The sequence below is a fragment of the Diadema antillarum genome, unplaced genomic scaffold, assembly GCF_040938485.1.
Source record: "Diadema antillarum isolate AM-2024a unplaced genomic scaffold, OU_Dant_1.0 scf00000007, whole genome shotgun sequence".
Taxonomy (NCBI): Eukaryota; Metazoa; Echinodermata; class Echinoidea; order Diadematoida; family Diadematidae; genus Diadema; species Diadema antillarum.
Genome location: NW_027270896.1, coordinates 3,158,202 through 3,176,595, shown reverse-complemented (window position 1 = coordinate 3,176,595; position 18,394 = coordinate 3,158,202). Strand labels below are relative to the sequence as shown.

Sequence of the window (18,394 nt, the reverse complement as noted above, 5' to 3'; positions counted from 1 at the left end):
CTTCTTGTAGTTCATATCCTGTCTGTGTGAAATGAGTTAAGAGGGGCCAAAGTTTCTCTGAGGATCAGTTTTGGACTCTCCATAAAAAAATGAGCAACACATTGTCGGGGTAAAATAATCATGATAGTGCAGATGGGGTATGTTGGTGTGTCGCAAAGTGCTGGCATGTTGTCGGGTGAGCTTTTGAGGCCTTTTTTTTTTTGGTGCTTCATAGATCCTTGATATGCTCCCCTGACATTTGCTTTCATCGCTTTGCATGTTTGAATTACATTTCCCCCTTCTATTTGACCTTTTGCACTCGCATCCTTCCAACTCTTGGCAAATAAGTTGAAAATGTATAAGTGAGGATTTTCACAAAAGAGTGCTGGCAGGAAATCAACCTGCAAGGCAAACTCCCACACAAATCAAGCAGTGAAATATGCAATACTTTACGTGTCCTCCATGACAAGAAGAGATATACCTTCGTAGCATGTTTAGCCGAAAGCCGGCAAATATTAATCATGCTTTACCTCCAAGAGGTGAGAATCTTAATGGCCGTCACTTCCACCATCCTGACATTTACCCCCTTTCTGTGCTGGTGCAGCCAATGGCATACCAATAATCCCTCCCTTGATCTTCCAACCTTGGGTGTATTCACAACTTAGGTTAGTGAGGCAGCTGGCAATCCCTTCAGATGTTTGCTTAGTCCGTTTTATCCGAACTCGGCCAGATTTGAAGTTTCCACTCTTATTTTTTTTTTGGACAAATTCCTTTTCCTTGACCTTGTTTTTTTTTCCTCCACATTTTCCCTCTCTCATTTCCATCCATTCCCCAGCCCTTGCTTTCCAAAGATCAGAATTGTTGCTTGTTGACAAAAGATAACACCACAAATGGACAGTAAAAACCTTTTATCTGGTTGCCATGGCTACTTGGGAAGCATGCTGCGACTGTGGCATTTCAATTTCATGTGCAGCGACCAAGGAGTAATTCAAAAACTGCGTTGCACTTGTTCGCAATGGCAAACTTATTTGCTTTGGTAGAACCATTCTGTGCCGTCCTTCAAACAAGACTTTACCAGATTTTAACCTTTTGAGAATCTTAACTTGCAAATTAGATTAGGGACCTTTTTCCATAACTCTCCCCAGAGAGACATAGCTGGCTGAAAAAAGAAAATGATTGTCAATCGTGTTATCTTTTATGTGCATCGAAATTCAAACAGTGAATCAATACAATCGATAACATCATCAGGTTTCATGTTGGAGTGATGGTATCAAAAGCTCCCTTGTCCCTTGTTGCGTCTTTTTAGATGTTCATGACAATCTCGACAAAGCTTTGTAAAGGGGGGCAAATGAGACAGAATCTCTTGTGTCAACAGTGTATGTAGCCAATAAAGTTTTTGGTGTCCTTCTGACTCAGTGTGCTGTCTTTGTTTGTCAGTTTTAATGCTCGGCTTGCATGTTTTGCAAGCGGCTTGTGAATGTTCGCGTTGGACGACAATGTTTGCCGAAAGGCGGACAAACGACTCTGGCAGGAATCTTTCTGTGGCTCTATGGGAGAGTCGTTGGAGCTTGTCTAATGATCATGCGAGGATGACAGAACAAGAGGCATTCATCTGATTATAGAAATTATCTTACTGACACAGGGACCTTGAAGAGAATGTGTTGTTCTGTCTATTGTTGGTGGTGGTGTGTGTGTGTGGGGGGGGGGGGGTGGTGGTGTAGCATACCCTCCATTCATAGTGGAAAATTGATGAACATAAAGATATCAATTTATTAGCCAGCAGCGGCGCCAGTTTTCAATAAACCTGGTACTGCCGACAATTCCATTTCACCAATTTGAGCAAGGCTGCACATGAAAGAACGACCCGCCCTTATTTCCCGCTCCTATTATTAGATTTTGTTCATTTGTGACATTTCATTAGCAGACCGCTGTGATTGTTCTAATTGTTTACTTATAGCAAATTGCATTTACCTATGGATATTTCTTTTGTGTGTGTGTATGTAATAAGTAGACAAGATTTTTGTAGGATCGTTGCAAGAGAAAAAAACAGCATGATTCTCAATTTTCCTTCAATGAAAAGAGAATAATCACACTACTTTTTCTCAATTTGATTGTCGTAACCTATTATCAAACTCGTATTCTAAAATTAGTGGCTCCTGTTTCAATGCTCATTTACAAACAAATGAATGACACACAAGCACATAAAAAAACCCCCAGCTCTGAATGAAAGTAGGCTTTAAAATTGAAAAATTACATCATTGAAAAAAAAAGTTAATCCTACTTTCTGTTTCATTAGGGAGTTTGTTCACTACTGTCAATCAAGTGACCTCAAATAATACAAGGATACAAAAATTGTAGATACATATGTACCAACGTGAAAGGGAATCTTCATTGAATGTGCAAATGGCATTGCATCAATAGAATAAAGTGAAAAAAAAACAAACAATACTGTTGAAGTCTCCCTTAAGTTGGATGAAATATATTGGAAAGTATTGGCATTTCAAAAGTCTGGATTCATATTCAAGGGATACAACGTGTTTTACATGCAAATTAGAAGTGGTGATAATGCCAACACCTACTATCTTGTCCATAGATCTCAATCCAAAATGCTCACATTGTATCTTTTCCTATGATTTAGTAAGGATCTACATGTCCCCTTAAAAATAATCACCATTTGCTGACTCGAGTACAAGTCTATAATGATAGAATGCATTTTTCTGAATTCCTTTAAGAAACAGGATATTACCAAAGTGACAGTTTATAGTCAAGGTGTTGAAAGACTGATTTGCATAATTACATGTGAAAGATATCAATTCTATGATAGAATATGTGAACCTCATGAATGCCAAAACTGGTGATATTTTCTTGAATGTTTGAGATGAAGCTATGACCCTTCTGTTTGTTTGAAAATGTGGCTGTTTCATGCTTCTACCCATGTGACAAGAGATCGACATTGCGTGTAACCTCTTGACGCCAAAGGGCCAAACAGGGGAGACCTTGGGGGCGACAGAGTAAGTCGGCACTGCGCGGGTGTGATGCACGTGCGAGTCGTGTCTGCTGCGGAGAGTACCAGGTGCAAGCTGAGATTACATTGGCTGTCGAAGGACAGTTAAGCCGGGTGCTTGTGCATAATCAGAAGAGTCAGTATCAATTACTCTCTCATCGCTGAAGTAACTTGAGCCTTAATCCATTCACAGGCAGAGATTGTCAACCAAATCCCCATAGACTCTTCACAGCAGCTACCGAGCTCCTAGTGTAGCCAGTGATTTATGTCACTTTGTTTATTCTTCTTTGGCCAGGAATGCATGTTATATATATTTTTGTTTTTTTATTCACAGTTGTCGATAACTGGGAAAATGAAATATTTGTATGGCTGTCACTTCATTCATTTGATACCACAGGTTTGTGAAGTGCGGGCTTTTGCTGAGAAGTTGAAGAAGTGTCATGCTCATCCCCCCCTCCCAATATTGTCAGCTTATTGACGAGCCAATCACAGCCCAAAGACAGATCATCTCTAGAATGAACAGACAGGAAGGACCTGCAACATTCACATCTACTTTAGATAATTTCATCATACACAACATCAATTAAAAACATTTCATTTCTTTTATTCATTGCTGCTGCCAAACACAATAGCTTGTTTGATAACAGACAGTGTGTGACAGTCTGTGAGAGAAAAACAAAATCAAGCATTTAGTGCCTTGAAAACTAAGCTAAGGAGTGAACTACAGACCAGAAGTGATGAAGTCTACATAATTTGAGAGGTAAAAAAAAAAAGAAAGAAGAAAATATCAAACAAGCTTTCTCAATGTCGCAAGTCTTTCAGGTTCAATAAAATACTTGCTACGAGTCATTTCCTGTGTTGTGCATGTACCTGTAGTAGATAGTTGAATAGATTCTTTGTACCACTAGGTGGCATTGTCCATATGGTAATTCAAAGATATCAGAGCAGAGCTGTTTCTGTCTGTATAACAGGAGGATGCAGGATTTAGCTAGGAAAAAAAAAACGGCTTTCAATCCACATGAAAGAGTTTAAAGAATAAAGGAAGACTGGCTAGAATGTAGGACATCGGCCATTATCTGTGGGCCTTTTTCTCCTTTCAACATCGATTCCTTTGTGGACCCCGCACAATTGTTCCTTATGAGGAAAATTCTGCCCGCATCTCGGAGGTTCTCGCTCATATGGCGTGTACCGTGCCAAATCTAATTAAGTGGAAAATGAAGGATTTTACCCTCAATAGAATCCCATGATAATTCAATTCCCCCCCTTTTTTCAGCTAACCGTTAAAGAAAAGAAGAACAATTCTTGCAAGCATCGATGTCCACTTCTGCCCTTTTCAGTGTTAGAAACCTGCCAGCCCATTTAGGCAAGCAACTTACAATCACTTTTGGTTAAATGGGCCATGCAGTGTTTCTCTTACTTTCCGCTTGCATTTATCATGGATCAATCTTTGCAATCAGACCCCGGCGATCTTGGACGAGGGCAAAAATTGTGTCACCGCCAATCCGATAGACCGAGATAGGGGAGTCATTGTACTCTTTTATCTTATGTGAATGTGTATGTGTGTGTGTGTGTGTGTGTTTGAGTGAGTGTGAGTGTGTATGTGTGCAGTTTTCAAGATGCATTGTGCCGTGTGATACATCGGGACTACAGTAAAACTAAAATGGACTTGGCAGATGGACATTGAATTTATCAATCCTAGGGGGCGCCTTTCCTCGTCAAGCTAAGATACATGTGTCCATCTGGCTCTGTCCGAGTGGAGTTTTCAAGTGGAATCGTTCAAATAGAAGCTATGTTTTGTATTCTACCATTTAACAAAAGATTTGAACTTGGTTTACCCTTACTTGCTTTAGTTGTATGGATGGAACATACACTTGCACAGTCATTATATCCCCCATTGCATCCCATGCAAAAAGGAGTTACCTCTTTTAAAGGATTGTTAGTAAGCTTGTTCGGGGCTGCAAATATCCTGTAAAAATTCCTTTTGAAATAATGAGAGACAAGGTTTGTTGATGACAGATGACATCAGAATAGCCAATAATGTAAAATAGCATCATTGTGAAATCATCACCTGTTGCTAAACTGCTCAAGCACATTAGGGGTACACTGTATTTCTTAATACTGGGTATTTCCTCTCAGTTTCTTTCATGGTTTGTGAGTCTTCATGCTCATGTTTCTGTTGGATTCTTGGATTTTGAGCCTGCCTGGAATGTCGCTGAACCAATCTGCAGAGTCACAAATGGGTAACCAGCTCTGTTCTGTTAGCCAGAATGCATGTACCAGTGACAGATCAGTCGTAGCTGAAATATATCTGTAGTTACAAATGGTTTGACCAGCTCTGTACTTGTTGCCATAGTACCAGTAACAGCTAAGCCTCAGTTGAAATACAACAACTTCAAAGTGACCTCTTCGAACAAAGAACGCAGGAAGTATAAGTTCATTCTCTGTCTCTTCATAAGTTCTTCACTATCTGTCTTTATCTGTTTTTCTGTTACCTTCCATGTTTTGCCATCACAAGTGAAATTCTAACTAAATGAACCCATGTACAAAGTTTAACAAGTGTTCACCTTCTTCAAATTAATCAGATTTGGCATTTAAAGTTTCCCAAATTGAAAATGTAATTACATACCATACCAAAAGTGATTATGATCATCATGTCCTTAGCAAGGTTATTACCGAGTATCTTACCGCATAAATTGTTTTCCTGATTACTTGCATGGCTTTGCATTTGTTTGCTATTAGAAAAGATTGCCATCCCATCTAATATCTAGTCACTTATGATTCTCTGCTTCACCCCTTGTGACAATCTAGATTGGACTTTGTCAAATTCTTCTTTTTTCTTTCCTTTATAAAAATGTGACTGGGTTTGTTTATTATGTTTAAATAAACAATTTATTTGTTTCAGACATCATTCTATAGTATTGGCAAAGGAAGGGGATGATGTGAATATGATTTGTGACAATAGCGCCGTTGCTCAAGTTACTGGATCCCATGATTATAGCGTCTGCTTAGCCTGTGCGAATCTTATTAGTTTGTCTTCCGAGTTGCATCTGCCATTTAGTTAGAGCACAAGCGAGGAATATATCTTTCTATTGATACTTTTAAAAAAAAATCTAAGACAATGGAAAAAAAAACCTTCCAAGAGGGCTGATTCAAAAGTTTTGAATGCCAGAAAGAATAAATTGATCGTTAATTTGCTTGGCAGTCTCTGAATTGAACTTCTGTGACACTTTCAGGTAGATACCAATCTCTTGGATTGAAATCATTGAGATAGATATTTCACTTTTGTGCAAAAATATCGTGAATTGAATGCATTTGTTTTGTCGTCGCTCTTATGCCTGGTCAATTCTTTTTTCTTTTTTATCCCCCGTATCTATTAGGGAAGAGGGCAACTGCCATAAAACTAGTTTGTTCTTCATTCCTCAATTCCTCATGCATACATTTAGCATTGCATGTCTTCTAAAATTGTCTTCTAAAATTGTCTGTTGGAGCATAAATCAGCACAAATTACGAATATATGCAACAGTGCACAATTTCATATCTTACCCATCCTGCAGAACCAAGCAAACAGAAGAAAAAAAAAAAGAGAGGAAAAGAACAAGTGATTACCCGACGATTTAGCTTTCTCTTTGGAGAAGGAGGTTGAGCTATGCCCTTCAAGGGGAATTTGCAAGAGTTGCAATTACTTCCACGTCAAAGAATGACAGTGTCTTACCATAGGTTTTTCAGACTTCACATACTTGCCCAATTTACAATGAGATTGATCTGTTTTGAAGACGTACTAATGAAGGTTCTGAGATATTTGATGCAGAAAATGCGCCTGTCTGTGTGTTTGTGTGTTTGTGTGTGCTGGTGCGCATGCATCACCATTGACTTTAAGGGCATCATGGCTCTGTAAAACGATTCCTTCGCTGCATTTGAGTCAGAAAAGCTTAAAGCCACTATTTATCATTTGCAGATGATAAAAACCCAGCTTTAGTGCCTTAGAATAGTTCTAAAATGTGAGTTAGGAATAGAAACAACCAACATAAGAATGTTAATCAGTATAATCAATGCTAGATATTGTTAAACATACAAAATGTGAACAATAGTTTTATCAAAAGCGTTTCAAGATTGAATTGTCTACAGTTATGGTTTATTGAAAAAATAAGTGATATCACCTTATATTTGTAACTTTATTGCAAAATTTTTATATGGTAGGATGTTTTGAGATACAACTAAACTGTACGTGTGAATCGAATGTGATAATTTGAACATATTTTTTTTAATCACTGCTCCCAGTGGTAAATAGTGGCTCTAAGATGAATTGATCAACTTTTCATAAGATGAAATCTTTGCTGCATGGCTATGGCTAGGAAGGAGATTTTGTTCTTGCCTGTGTCGGAATGAAATCAGTTTATCATGAAAAAATGGCATGTGTTTGCTTTTCCTGCAAAATGACTCAGCAACAGAAAAATCAGAGCTCTGCATAATCTTTGATCTATATGCAATTTTCCCACATTCTTTGATATTTTGAGCTCTCTGAATGTAATTAGAAACTTCTATTTTTTTCTTTTTTTGTGATCCTTTCAGCGGTAATATCACTGTCCCCATTTTGGATTTTCAAAATGGGTTATAGATATTCTAAAGAGGTTGTCACTCAGCACTAATCTTGAATCAGTCGATTTTCTTTTTTTTTTTTGTCTGCTACTCCTTTCCCGTTTCATACCCCTTTTAGCTGCTTACCAATGAAACTGGTTTTAAACTTGTCTGACAGTCTCTATTGGGCTTGTCCCTCTACTCTGGTCGGTTATCATTGATTAAGCACGCAGAATGCGGCCATAGAGCTTACGATGTTCGGCCGGTGTAAATTTCATTAAGCGAGAGTGGCATTGTCAAGACGAACAATTGCTGTGGACTTTCTCCCGAGGGGGGAAGAGTATTAACATTTCCATGAGAAATCTGTGCCAGCACTTTTGATGTTGTTTAATGCACGTCAGTTGTCATCGCCCTCACTTGTTCTTAATGCTTTCTTTATTTCCCTCCATTTTTGCTAACTTTTATCATATGCTTCTATCCTGAGAAAACCCACAACATCTAAAGATTTAACTTATAACCCATTAATGTCATTTTACAAAGTATTACAAGTCCCATCCTGTAGTTGTGTAATTTTTCTTCCGTCCCATTTGATATTGGTGATGCAAAATCTCAAGTCTAAGTTTGATTCACTCCTTTTAAAAGCAGGGGAATGTATAAATTTCCTAGATACTGATGTGTTTTAATTTCTTCAGTCATTGTTTCTAGTTGCGTACTGATGAAGGTCTCCTATGTGGTACAAATACATATATCCCAAAATCTATAGAGTTATTTGATATATATCCTGTTCAAGATAATTGAATGTTTTAATGAGGTGATTACACCCAAAGATTCCCTAATCCCTCACCCCTCCACCGTGATGATATGGAACTAAGGCCTTCTTACTTCCTTTAAGCAGATGATTCTTAAAATTTATCATACCTTTGTCATATAGTCATGGTATTGAAAAGGCTGCACTTCGTTTGCAGCATTCAAAAATAGCAGCAGTATGATCGCCAGGTGGCACGCAAAGTTGAGCATCACAAATTCAGAGTATACAAGACTCGGATTTCCTGGCATCCGTAGCAAGGCTTACGGCAAGAATATCCGGTTGCGCATATCAACAGTTTTTGACACTTTTTTCTGCCCTTGTCTTTAAGCCGTCACCCACTTTTTATTCGGAAGATATTTTTTCTCGTAATCCCTGTGAGTTGGAGATTAAGTTACATTCTGAATATGCAGTTTTCTTGTGATTCAATTACTTTCACGTTTTGATTTGCTGCGGCTAGCCAGCGAAAGGACAAGGTATAAACTGTACTGTCACTCCAACGGTGCAGCCTTACAATGAAAGAGAATGATGATACTAAATGAAAGGAAGAGTTTAAGCAGGAATTTATTGTCTCATCTGCAAATTACTCGTACAAGAATGCACTATCCGGGCTCAAGGCTGTATTGTGGTCACAAATTGACCATCTGTAGATTAAAGACTCTGGCCTCGTCAAATGCCAAAGTGGACAGAGTTGGATGAAGTCGATCTGTAACCTGTTGCAGTAGTTTACTGGTCATCCATTAAGTGCTGCGTGAAGTAGTACTCCCTCCCCCCCCCCCCAAAAAAAAAAAAAAAAGGAGAGAAGAAATTGATTTGACCAAGCCAAAAGTGATAGTGAAGATATACCTTCATTTTTATTGAGTGCAATGCACAAGTGCGGCTAATCTGGACTGCAAAAAAAAAAAAATGTATATATGAAATATTTTTCCTGGCTTTATTAAGTGTTGCTTCGCCCACATCTAATCCCACTCCCACAACTGAATAGCATCATAATAAGGGTTTATTATCCTGGCAAGAGATTTGACTCTCTTGTTGTATTATGTGAAATCTGCTTACATGTATGCAGTCTTTACTTGTAGAATAGAGTGAAGAGGTAGCTATGCATTCATATGAATTTGTATCCTGTTCCTTGAAAAATATATTCCAGCATATTTGTCATTAATTACACAGAATGGATGCTTGATAATCTATTGATGATCTAGGCCTTGTCATTGTTTGGATGCTGAGCCAACTTAGTCCATTTGCAGATTAGTATGATAATGATTTATAAGTGGTTGAGTAGATAAGTAGAAATTGCCAGCTGATATATGCTTACCTGACTCAGTTACTGCTGGGTGAGCATCAATGGCATTGAAATATGCGCAGTATGATTCACAAAATGACTGAATTGTAATTCGATTCCGCATTGTCGCGGGCATTTGATTGTATCCTGGGCTCTGATGCTTTGCTGCTTAAATTTTATGTCACCTGATGATGGCTCAATTTTAGAAATGAATTTTTTCTTCGTAGAAAGCTTGCTTGTAAAAGCTGAGGGATGAGCTGTATAGAAAGTAGGAATGCTTTCTTCGTTTGATTCAGAAACGGCCTATCGTTGAAACACTCTCTTTTACGAAGAGAATGTTGTATCTGGCTGGGACATTGAAAGCACAGTGCACTTAGAAGCTTGTTGTACTATGAAGTGACACATTTGGAACCAATCAATGTGTTTAACCCACTGAATCCAAAGGCAATAATGTGTTTAATTGTTGAACAAGAAGAACTGTTCGAATGCCCAAAAGAGTTAGTAATTTCTAGGTGGTGGAGTCAATATACTTGTAAATGACAAGGCATAGAAGGGTATTTTACTTGATGTTCTGTTGATTGTTTTTTTCTTCCTGTGATTATTTTAACAAATGTACGAAGTGGAAAGGTTTATAAAGACAGTTGCCACGAAAAATGAGTTGCAGGTACATTTTCTTAACAAATCTCATTGAAATATAAGAAATTAGCATTGAATTGTTAATCTTTTGAGAAATATCTTATATCCATAAGTATTACACCCCCCCCCCCAAAAAAAAGCACCCCAACTATGGAACAAGCTCCCCCTGCACATCAGGTCTTTACCCTCACTAGATAAGCTAAAGACCCTCCTGAAGACACATTTAATGAAGTCAATCTAAGTTGAAGTTACTGTGATGTCATGTTTTTCTACATGCCTATGTTATGTTTTTTTTTCTTTTTTGTGTGTGTCTATTAAGTATGCTAATTTTAGTATTTGATTATTGCTAAAGTATGTTATGTAATGTAAATTATTGTAGAGTTTTGTAGTTATGTTGAATATAATATTACATTTTGGTATAATTATGATATATGTAAGGCGCTTAGAAACTGTGTATTAAGTGCGATGTAAATGTTAATTATTATTATCAAAGACAATAATTTATTCATACATTTAAGAAGCACCTACATGGATAAGGACTTGACATAAAAATAGGCATTAAGACTTCACTTTTCTCTTCCAGCTTAAAATATTGTGAGTATGGGTGAGATTGAAAGAAAATAATAATCACTCTCTTACCCAAGTTTACTATGCCCCTCCCCTTATGCAGGAAAGGAAAAAAAATATGAAAAAGAAATGAAATTTGAGACCAGAATTCCTTGTGCTCATTTGCGGCGCCTTCTCTGGCAAATTTTTTGGCTGCCAGACAGTAATTACCTTGGAGAACGGTGCTAGAGTCGGTATAGCATTGATTGATGAGGCCATCTCGTAAAGTAGACACCCAACATTGAATATCATATTTAAACCGGCAAGATGTATTGCCCCATAGTTCTCCTATTTCTGCCACAAATGGTCCAATTAGAGGGCGCCTCCAGCTAAATCCCACGAATTAATAGACACAATTTCTCAGCCCTACCTCCATTTTCCGCCCCCGCCCAGCACCCAGCCATCCCCCTGACCATTCTGACGCCATGCTCACTAAGTTCTCAGCGATGGTATTCATCAATTTTTGATCATAGATATTAACATGTTGACCATTCATTTCAGCTTGTAGAAGACAGGGGCAGTAAGACTTTTTGTTGTGGTGGTGATGGTGGTGGTGGGGGGGGGGGGGATCTGAACAGCTAGGGGTCTATGCTTTGGTATGGCTGGGTCAAGGGTCATTGTTCCCTTCCCCCTCCCCTTTCCTCCTTTGTTGGAATATTGTGAGATGGAAAATCCTTCACTTTCTTGTGTCTTTTTTATATTATCAATTTTGTTCTTGTTTTTAAGAGCCAAAAAGTATGGGGGGGGAGGGGGAGGTTCTGTGGCCCCTTGAGGAAAAGGCTGTTGCAGAGAGTGATATTGATGGTGAGAGAGCATGAGAGAGAGAGAGAGAGAGAGAGAGAGAGAGAGAAGGAATAAATGTTAGAAATAGAAAAAGAGTTTTAATAGAGAGAAGATGGGAGGTAGAAATGGTTTGTTAGATTTAGGGAAGATTTGGCTTATAATAAAGTTTGAAAACTTTTATGACTCTTCTGGATGTATGGAAGTAGTCAACAAATATGTGCTACATGTTTTAGTCTGTGTTTGTTTTAAGCCTGTATAAACTTATTTTGTTAAAAGGAAAGTTTAAGTAGAAAGAAGAATGATTAATCTTGATAAGCATAATCAATTTGAAAACATTGCTTCTTGTGAAGCAACCACACCAAGGCCTCTCAAATGTGCACAATTAAGTAAGATGTAAAGGCACGTGAGGGGGCTGCATCAAATTTGACGGCTTTGGTGAGGTCTTGGGTCCTACTGCTCTCCAACAATGCTGCATTGGTCTTGATGGCAAGATCAAATGTACTGCAGTGTAATTACAGACAATGTAACAAGGAGGGGGATGGGGGTGGGGCGGGATGGAGAGGAAGCATGCAGTGTAGGTGGCTGGTGTGATGATATTCAATTACTAGGAGTCGGTACGTCACAACCTCTCTCTGTCTCGATATACGTGGCCCGTTGTCGGTTGTGTCGGGCAAGGTTTCATCACCCGTGTCTGAAAGAAAGTGACTCCTACAGAGGCAGGTGTGCCAGTGAAGGTTACAATCTTACAACTAACTCTTCTTGCTTCTCCGCACAAGTGCTTCTTCCCCACGACGGCGTCCCCCCCCCCACCCGTATCTCCAATGGTCTATGCTTCCATCGATTCATGATGATAACTGCAGATCAGTCGGAATGATGAGCAGCTGTTCTTTTTTTTTTGTAATGTTACAGTTGCCAGAAGGTGTGAAAATTAATTGTTAGAGTGCAAACCAAAAGTGCGCATGTGTTTGTGAGTGTGCGTGTTGTGTTTTTCATTTTTAAGTTCTAAATATATCGCTGGTAAACAGTCAAGTAAGATTGGACACCCCACCGTGAATCCGCTTTTTTGTTTCTGCTTCTTTGTGAAAATTACATTATCTGGACAAAATCACACACATTGTGTTGGTGTCAGCACAACAGTAGAAGTGAAGATAGCCTGGAGCTTCTTTGAGAAGAAGCAATGATATTATATTTGTTTATGGTAGACACCTATGTGTTTCATAGTGCTGTTCCCTCAGGTAGAAAAGTGGTCCAGGTAATCTCATTTTAAGCAAAAAGTGAATTCATATCTGCTACCTGCAAACAAGTACCTTTTTATTCTTTTTTTTTTCCTTGACACCATTTTACATACAAGTGTATACTTGCCAACTCTAATGATTTGTGGACAGCAGAATATTTCTTTTTAGAGATCTGAATTTGTTACTTGTATTTTACTCTTATGTATGGATTTCTGGCAAATCTGCCTTCTAAAGAAACTATTGTAAGTGTAATGTAAGTTGCCTTCTGCTGTTTAAGTGTGCTTGTTGTGCATTTCACCCCAAACTTGCTCCACAATGATGTGGATAAAATATGATTAATTGTTAAACTTCAAATCCAAACATGGTGAACATGTGCACTCTACATTATATTAAATTTGGCACATGTGTACTCATGGATAGTCTGTGCTATGGACAGCACCTTTTATAGCGAAACCGACTGCGATCTCGTGCAACGACAAACTGCTACTGTTTGGGACCAAGATATTAACACATAGCCTGACAATCAATCCCATCACTTAGGTAGAGATGTCCATACAAACATCCTCTACCAGGTGGTGCAGCAGCTGGCTATGGGCCTAAGGTTACGATAAGGCCCTAGCCATGTGCTAGATGCACATACTTACTTGTATGCTGATATCCATATCTAACTTAGATAACATAATTAAACTGGTAAATTTTGAGATCTAAGACAGAACTGAAAATTTTGCTTTGTGGAATATGCTCCAGTACTATTAATACTGTGATATAAATTGTTATGGCAGACGATAATACATTTGGAACCAGAAAAGTTGTGTTTTGACAGCCCAGTCATCATCTAATTTCAAATGAAATTTTCCCTACATGCCTGTCATAAGTGCTGTATTTCACAGTTCTTCAAAAACAGTAACTACGATTATTGTGCAAGTCTTAACCCATTGAGGATGGACTGATTTTGCTGTAACACGCACTTCCCATAGACACCTGCCCAAGTATTCTCAACAGTCATCTTCAATGGGGAGTTTAAAATATCTTGGGGGAATTGCACCCAGTAAACGACTTCAAATAGACATCAGCTGTCTCAGTGATCACACTCCTCCTGATATCATGCACACTGTTATCTACTGGTAAGTACCAAAATGGACACCTTACACTTGGTTGAAGCTGATATGTGATTCTGCAAACTTGTTGAATAATAACTGCCAGCAGCACATGCACATTTGATTCCTATATGGTAATTACTACCTAGAGAGTTTCTCATTTTGGCAAAGGAATGACTTCTCCCACTTACTCTCAACTTCACTTGGTTTGGTTGCTTTACTTCCTCACACAATCGACCTCTCTCTTTCTTTCAAATGTTGGCAAGGTTGGTTTCCGAGAAATCAAAATGCTTGAGGTTTCACTGATAAACTTATGAAACAGGTAATTTATCCATGTTGAAAACCTACCACTGATGTTTCCGTTTAATGTTCAAGAAACAGGAAACTCATTGATAAGATAATACAAGGATCTGATAATCATTGTTTTATCTTTTTTTTTTTAAGTGTTGTGCCAGTCAGAGCCTGTGTTAAACTTGCTATGCTGCAGAAATACTTCTCTTTATCTTCTGTTAATCACGAGAATCAAGCAACAATTTCTTATTCGCCAATGTGCAGCAAAATTCAAAGTTCAAGGATGAAATACCAGTTATTGATCTAGTAAAGACATTTTTTGATAGATGCTTTACTCCACGAGTGTTGTCCATCTTATAAAATGGATTCTTTCTTGGCCATGCTATGAGATATAATGCCATGAGATATAACATTTTTCATTTTTGTTTATTAGTGGAGAAATTATTCTTATATGTTTAGATCTTGTTGGGATGGATCTCTTCCTATCATGACAACATGCATAGGGAGGCAAATGAAAGTTTTGTATGCGTTACCAGTAAACTCAAAAGTTAAAAAAAGGTAAAAGAATATCTTGTAGACATTTAAAAGCAGGGTTGATTCTGTAAAGCCTTGTGAAACTCTAACACATCCATCTGGAGTCTTCATTATATCAGGGTGATATTTAGAAGATGCAATTGATGTGATACTCAAAACAGAAGTTGTAACTCTTTCTCGACTGAAAGTACCAGTGACCAGCATGAGCATACAGCACTTGACGAGATGACTAATAGATGCAAATACAGCAGTGTCTAAGCCACAGAAAAATAAATTAATCTCACTTTGGAGAGAGAGCGGTCTCTCGAAACTGTGACCTATCCCAATTTCAATTAGGTTAATTCTTATGCTAAGCCCGTAATCTGTGCTTTTAGTTAGCGTAATGGAAATCTCATACAAAGTGCAAAGGATTTGGGGAGCTATGGAATGAATGAAATGTGCTACTGCTCATAATTGGAATTGTGTCTCTGATGCATGCCAAATCAAATCAACCAAGTTTGTGGGAAACAGTTAAGAAGTTTTTTATTATTATATTTTCCATTACAGATTTGCCCCCATGTCTTCTACAGATGTAGATGTCATTTTGGGAATTTGATGTAGGAGAAACAGTTAATTTGTCAGGTTAATCAGAGGTATTAATCAAAGACCATGTAGGAAAGTAAATTTGGGAAGGGGAGCTCCTCCTGCGATAAGTAACAAAGAAATTATAGTGTGATAATAAGATATTTTTCTCTTATCTTCAAAAGATGTCGATGCAGGAAAACAGCTAAGTTGTCAGGTTGATTAGAACTTTCGTTTAAAGACCAAGGAGGCAAATTGATTAAGAAGATGAGTTTGTAATGTACAAAGTGATAAACCAGCGTAAAAATTATGATATATGAAAGCACATCTTATATTCTCTTGTAATTTGCAAGATGATTTGAAAGGCATTGAGCAGCTAGTGTAACAAAAGAGAAAGTTTGAAGGAAAAATAGGAAAAGAACACATATCAAAAAATACTGGTTTAAGTTAATATGATGGCAGGGAGTTTATGATTTCATATCTTCCTGTTTTCTGTAGTTACTATAGAAATATCATTTTGTCGTTTGTCATATGAATACATGTTTTTTGTTAATGTTATACAAAGATATTCACATAAATATAGAAATTGAGATTTTTCAGATAATTTATCACTGCCTTAGCAGGTTCACAATCTTGGCCAAGAAATAAAAAAAAAAGAGAAAAGCCTTAACTATACTTAATTCTGTGTCATATTCTACGACAATCCTATTTGCTAATGAGTTCATCATTTGCGGAAAAAAAAATTAATATAGACACACTCCACTAATGAATATAGATGGCAGATCTTTGCTTGATTGTGACATATACTGCATCCTTTCATCCACTTTATGTGTAGATTGGTCTCCGCATCATGTTAATGTTGATTAATTCTCATGTCGTAAAACATCTTCATCTTGCGGCTAATGTTCCGAACATGACATGACCTTGGGTGATTGATAACTACCGTACCTGTTACGGTGGTTGGCTTCATCTATCAGGCCATTAAAGGAAGCAAACAGACAATCCTGTAAACATTACTTTTTTTTTCCCAGGGTGTCTCTTGCCTTAGGGAGTTATTAAAGAGTGATTAAATCCTGTCAAGTACCAACTTGATTCATCTTCTTCTTTGTATTTTGCCCGTTATATTTGTTGGCTGATACAAATAATGATCACATCTTGCGGAAGGAAACATATGTAGTTGCTGCTTCTTTATTCAGTCCGTGTGATTGAAAGCCTCTTGAAAGCCAAAACATTTTTTTTTCTTGTTTTGTGTACAAGCTCTGTACACTATTGTCAAGATGGCAAGCTCCCTTTCCAGTGGTGCATGAATAAGAAACTCCCACATACTTGTAATAGAGGGCAATAAACATCATTTTCACAATGCTCTCAAAGAAAATGCTACATGAGCCATCCACCCACAAACGCTTGTTCATCTGCAGCTTTTCAGCGGAGATAAACAGCAGTGCCATTTCCCCTCGCCCCCGAGATACCATCTTACTGCGAGATGGAGAATATCTGTTGCCCTGCACCTTGAACTTGCAGAAAGATGTGGTATAGAGAGAGACATACACATACTGGTTTTAAATGAAAAGAAAAAATTGACTTCTCACTAAAAGACGATTATCTCACATAGATGTGAAAGAAGCTTGTGGATCTCTTACCTGTAGTCAGTGATGATGTCTTGTGGTGGGGCTGTTCTTGTGAGATTGGGTGAGATTCCACAGTGGAGGTATCCGTTTGGTGGCGTTGGATTCTTGCTGCAACAGTCAGGCTGTCGTAGTAGGAAGCCCTCCCTTTTAAAAGCTACCAGCTCCCAGCACCGCTTAACTGACAGTCACTCGAGAAAACAAGCAGCCAATCGCAGGCTGTTCTGAAGCCTCGGTAAGTAACTCTAGGCTCCGCCCCCTCCTCCATCTCTCCCCCCCCCCCCACTCCTCCACTGGCTGCGTAGACAGGAAGTCATGTGGTGTGAGTGGAGCGAGAGAGTTTGGCGGCATATTGCTTTGTTCACGCTGGGCAGCCTGTTTCTCCTGCATCTGATAGGGAGAGGGATAAATGATTTCGGAGTGAATGACGAAGGATGATTTTAGGAGTGTCAGAAAGAGATGGAGATAGAAGGGGGGGGAAGTCAGAGAGTTATGTGTAAAGATGCACTAATGCATTATAACTTCTTGACTATCTGCTTCACAAGATATCTTTACATGTAGTGTCGCTTGGTGTCAGTTACAAGGCACCTTCTATTTTGTTAATGTGTCTTCCGCGGCATTACCCCCCATGCTACATGGAGTGAATCCAGCGGTCGGTGTCGTCAAGGTCTTGAGCTTTCAGACTAGACATCAGCGGCAAGCGTTGCTCCACCAGCACCCGGCATTGCTCATTTTCTTCCTCTGTTTTTGTAAATATTTTCCAGCACAGCAGACTTAATCACTTGATTGCTGGGAGCCAATTTACTCTGTGGCAGTGCAGTGTGTGTATCCACTGTGTATCCACACATCATATCTCCCTTACTCACTGTTAAAATCTCAGTGGGGCTGAATTCACACCTGTTAGTTTGAGAAAAAAAAAAGGAAGAATATTTATGAGTTGACAGAGGCACATTTCAATACTTTGCGGCATCCGCTTCAATCCTTTTTCTTTTTTCATTCTGTGATGATTTCATGTTTGCTTCTCCGGAGGATGTAGTTAAAATATGTATTTCATGAATATTGTCAGCATGGTTGATGTGAAACAGATCTTTGCAAAAATCTGATCAATTCCTGTCAGTTTTCCAGATTTGTGTGTGCATTTGTGGTATTTCAAGGGGATTGTAATGTGTGTACATTGACACTAGTTTTTCTTGGAGCCATAATGAAGCAGATGATCTCACAGACCTACAATGTACATTTGATAGCTAAACTAAATTAAGTCCTATTCCCAAGACTGTCATTTTTGTGATGATCATACAGACCTACATTTGATAGTTAAGAAAATCTTGGGAGACCAAGATCTTCTTTTTTTTTCTTGATACTACTATAAATGTAAAAGAAA

General features: G+C 38.3%; 2 protein-coding genes across 3 annotated transcripts in view; one reads left to right on the top strand and one right to left on the bottom strand.

The window, feature by feature from the left end:
* LOC139717233 (uncharacterized) overlaps positions 1-17,124 on the bottom strand; it is a 45,984-nt gene extending 28,860 nt beyond the window's left edge. The window contains exon 1 of the mRNA XM_071628734.1: positions 17,029-17,124. The gene's annotated coding sequence lies outside the window, so the exon portion shown is untranslated. The remainder of the gene's footprint in view (positions 1-17,028) is intronic.
* Positions 1-18,394, top strand: part of LOC139717241 (sushi domain-containing protein 4-like) — a 460,810-nt gene that overhangs the window by 92,055 nt on the left and 350,361 nt on the right. The window lies entirely within an intron of this gene.